Source organism: Mus caroli, chromosome 8 (assembly GCF_900094665.2).
Source record: "Mus caroli chromosome 8, CAROLI_EIJ_v1.1, whole genome shotgun sequence".
In the NCBI taxonomy this organism is placed as follows: domain Eukaryota; kingdom Metazoa; phylum Chordata; class Mammalia; order Rodentia; family Muridae; genus Mus; species Mus caroli.
The window spans coordinates 9,332,732-9,337,509 of NC_034577.1; the positions used below are offsets into that span (position 1 = coordinate 9,332,732).

At 51.9% G+C, this 4,778-nt stretch overlaps 1 protein-coding gene across 1 annotated transcript in view; it reads left to right on the forward strand.

Moving 5' to 3' along the window:
- Mcf2l (MCF.2 cell line derived transforming sequence like) overlaps nucleotides 1-4,778 on the forward strand; it is a 148,768-nt gene that overhangs the window by 8,393 nt on the left and 135,597 nt on the right. The gene's annotated exons all lie outside the window — the stretch shown is intronic.

Sequence of the window (4,778 nt, forward strand, 5' to 3'; positions counted from 1 at the left end):
TTGTCCCCCTTCTCGGTTTCCCCTCTGCAAGCCCCCTATTCCATCCCTCCTCTCCCTGCTTCTATGAGGGTGCCCACCCACCTACCCANTCCTGTCTCCCCCGCCCTGCATTCCCCTACACTGGGGCATCAAGCCTCCACAGGACTAAGGACCTCNCCTCCCACTGATGTCAGATAAGGCCATCCTCTGCTACATATGTGGCTGGAGTCATGGGTCCCTCCATGTATACTGTTTGGTTGTTGGTTTAGTCCCTGGGAGCTCTGGGGTGTCTGGTTGGTTGATATTGTTCTTCCTATGGGGTTGTAATCCCATTTGGCTCCTTCAGTCCTTCCCCTAACTCTCCCTTTGGGGACCCCGTGCTCAGTCCGATTGTTGTCTGTGAGCATCCGCATCTGTATTTGTCAGACTTTGGCAGGGCCTCTCAGGGGACCACTATACCAGGTTCCTGTCAGCAAGCACTTCTGGTCATCAGCCATAGTGTCTGGCTTTGGTGTCTGCATATATGCTGGATCCCCAGGTGGGGCAGTCTCTGGATGGCCTTTCCTTCAGTCTCTGCTCCACTCAGTCCCTGTATTTTCTTTAGACAGGAACAATTCTGGGTGTCTTGTTCAGGGTGTCTATGGTAACAATCTAAGGTTTAGGCCTTGCGTTCTTATGCTAGTTTCTAAGGAATAGTGCTTTGCCCAGTGACCACGGCTCAGGGCTCTCTGGACCTGGTATTGTGAGCCATACCTTGGCTTAAGGAGAGATGGCATTTCTTGTGGTGGCCCTACCTGAGGTCTGTGGCTTGTGTTTCAGCTCCCATCTCTCTCTGCCAGTGACTGCACTGTCCGCAANGAACAGCTACAGTCCNGTCTTCCAAGGTGGACCCTAAGTGGGAACCGGGGGTTGGAGCCTTTCTCAGCATGAGCCCCATGTTTCTGGCTCTGGTCCAGACTGAGGAGAGATGATCAGAGAGAGGCTGCCATCCAAGGGCTATGCAGAAGGGGGGCTCCCCAAGAAGCCCTTGAGGGGGCTGTTTGATGGAAACTCCCTTAGCAATGTTTACTCTAGTTGGAGTGTGATGAGTCCCTTGGTGCTCAAGCCACTTTGGTCGTGTGATCCTTGTGCCAGTTGGCACCAGTTGGTACTCCCTGGCCTTCCTTGGGCTTCTGGGCGAGCCTCACAGGTGCCGGATTAAGGCTGTCCAGGGAGCAGCCTGCTGGTCAGTCCCAGGTTGATACCGACCTGGCTGCTCTGAATTCATTATCTGCACTTCCCTGACAGGTTCAAGGTCAGGCTTTGTCACACCTATGTGGGCGTGGCAGGTCCTGAANTTGCCACTACACAAGGCAGTGGCANCCACCCCGGGCTCCAGAGCTGGACATCTCTGCCCTGTCTCACGTCACTCCTGACTCCTTCGCTCTCTCTGTATGTGCCATCCTTCCTGACCCAGAGCCATGGGGCCCAGAGGGCTGCCAAACCAGTGACTCCCAGGCAGGGGCCCCTTGGGATGACTCCAGTAGATGACCTGGGTAAAGGCTCAGAGCAAAAGCACCCAGACACTCTCAAGTTGCAGTGACAGACAGACAAGGGCTGTGATTAAGAACTTAGAGCCTGAGTGAGCTTGGCGTGATGGGGTCAGGGCTCCTGAGGTCTTTACCGTCTNGCTTTCTCGTTACCCTGCCCAGATTATTCCAGAAGCCCTTTGAAGTGACATAACTTATGTGTCAGAACTTACATTTTTAAATCATTAATTTTTGTAGTGACAAAATAAAGGCCTCACTTCCATCTAAACATGGAGCACATACAGAATGCCCCCATCTCACACACCCACACACTCACCCACTCTCATCTCCCCAGACTCCATCCCTAGTCCCAGACCCCGGAAGCCACTGCTCTGCCTTCTGTCTGGGTGGTTCGGCACTCCAGGGCAAATGTCCTCATTGAGTGTTTTCACTCATGGCTAAATAGGTTCGCTCGACACTCATCAGAGATGTCTGTGTCCAGGCAGAGTCAAGAGTCCAGGGTGTAGATGGCCCAGCACGTGCTTGCCCTTACTGCAAATGAATGCATGGGCTTCATGCCCTGAGTAGCCGTTGTGAGCAGTGGTGACCGTGGTGTGCTTTGCACCCCTGCATGCCTCCAGAACTGGGTGAAGGGTGACTGGNCAGGACAAGAGCTGTTTTACAGGCTGGGTTCNTCAGCACCATTTCTGCCATTCCNATGGCAGGAGCCTCGCCTCACGCACAGGAGGCTGTGTCCAGTCTGCTGTCCCCATTCTGTCAACGCTCTGCCATCCCTGAGGTCACTNGGAGGTTTGGACCACAGAGGCTGGGTAAACACAGATAAGCTTGTTTTCCAGCTCGCTTGCCACAGCATGTGTGATCTGGCCCTTCCTTCAGCCTTCTTCATTCCAACATTTTACCGCAATAGTGTGTTTGGCCAAGTTGTCCCCAAAACTCTGCAGTTACCCACGTCACTCTCTGCTGTGGGAGGCCTCAAGAGTATACATGAAGAGGCCCCTTCAGGAATCCCGTCTGGCCTCTCAGACACCTACCATCCAAGCCTGTGCAAAGTGACTCTGTGAATGGACCCTGCCCAGTGCAGTTGCCTCTGGACCTTGCCCCACCCACCTTTGGTCAGTCTTTGCCGTAGGCCCATCCTCACCAAAGGGTGATTCTTGCTGTGGAGCCATCCCTCNTGAGTCTTCGTTCTGACTCTGCAGTAGCTGGTGTGAGTCCAGCCTGTGGGCTCCTGATCCNGAGACTCTTCCTGCATTCCTTCTTCACTGTGGTTAGAGCTGGCTTTTCTGCAGAAAATAACTTCCTTGTATGCGGGCGGGATGGAGCTGTGCCACTCCCGGGATGGACAGAGGGGGCTCCGCCTCTCAACTGACAGCTCTCTGAGTCTCACCCTCAAAGTGCACCCATGCTTCTTCTCTTCTGGGCCCACCAGGCTCCCCCAACACCAAGGTCCCTTGCTGGTGCCATCATCATGGCTCACCTGATTGGTGGGCACTTCATTACTTGTATCTCCCATTGAATCAGCCAGACATTGGGGNCATGCCTCTCTTAGCATCCTTGAAGGTTCCTTTTCTAGTTTATGTGCCAGGGCCCTTGCCTACTCCATAGCTCATTCCTCGGCACTTAAAAAGCAGGGCTGCAGCTAGGTGTCTGTTACCTCTACCTCGCAGGTGGAGGCAGGAAGATCGTGCATACGAGGTCATTCTAAGATATATGGAAAAATTAAGGCCACCCTGAGCTCAGGAGACTGTCTCAGAAGCAAGCAGTCAAGCAAACAAAAACAGGAAGCCACTTCTGTCAGAATGCAAACATGCTTGGCGTCTAGAATGGACTCTTGGAGTGGGGCTAGGAAGATATTGTCCTTGTGTGCTTCATCTGTCTTACAGATACACATTCACGCACTTGCACACGCGCGCACGCGCGCACACACACACACACACACACACACACACACACAGCTTCATGTAGCCAACAACAACTCCATGTAGGCAATATATAGGTCAAACTGTGAGATCCTGCAGTGAAGGGTGAATGCTCTCCGGTACCCACCAGGCCTTCTTTGCAGAGGTGTCTGCTAGAGGCCTGGGATGTACCCAGCATGGGAACTAGGCCCAGAGCCTCCCTGCCAAGTACCTCATCTCTGGTCAGGTATACAACTAAACAAAGGGGGTTCTCTTCAGAGTAGAGATCTTCAGAGCTTGGGGGGCATTTGGGAGGGGCCCAGTGAGTCCTGCTCCCAGGTCCCATGCAGCCTTTGGGAATCTTGGCAGGTTTATACTCGAAAACAGAGGAGAAGGGCACAAGGACTTAGTGTGAACACTCAGGTAAGCACATGTACACTTGAGCACACACATGGGCACAAGCACACATATGAACACGCAAGGCACAGACACANAAGCATGAGCATGTGCACAGATAGCACAGACATGCAGGTAAGCACACAAAGGCATGCATACCCATGAACACAGAGCATGAAATATAAGCATGGGTATATACACATGAACACATACATGCTCATGTGGACCTGAACATGCAAGCATGGGTGTGTGTGCTGTCTTAGTTTCATTTCTGTTGCTGTGATAACATATGCTGACAAAAGCAACTTGGAGAAGAAAGGTCTAGCGTATGACTCCTAGTCATAGTCACAGCAGGAAAATGACAGGCGACAGGAACTTGAAGCAGCTGGTGACATTTACAGTCAAGGACAGAGGGAATGAATGCATGTNCACACACCTTCTAGTTCTCAGCTTACTTTCCCCGTCACATAGCCCAGGACCCAAGGGCAGGAAATGGTACCACAGTGGGCAGGTTCCCCATATCAATTAACGCAGTGAAGGCAATCCCCCTCAGACATGATCCAGTCATCCCTTCCTGAGATTCTCTCCCCAGGGTATGCTAGATTGTCCTAAATTGACAATGAAAACCAACAGTGACACACTCATGTCACACACAAGCATAGGCACATGCACAGACAAACTTATGTCTGTGTGTGCATGGACACAAGCAAGGGCACAGGTTATACACACATGGCAGAGGCGTACATGCATGGTCACATGCACACTCACACACAGAAATGGGCAGACAAGTGTCAAGTACACACACACATACACATGCACGTACACGCACACACGCATACATGTATACACGAGTGTGCACATACACATGCACAGACACATTTACATGCATATACATACAAGCACACATATACACACATGCACATACATGTGTACACACACACACGTGTACATGGTGGGTTTCATTGAGATGAGTTTA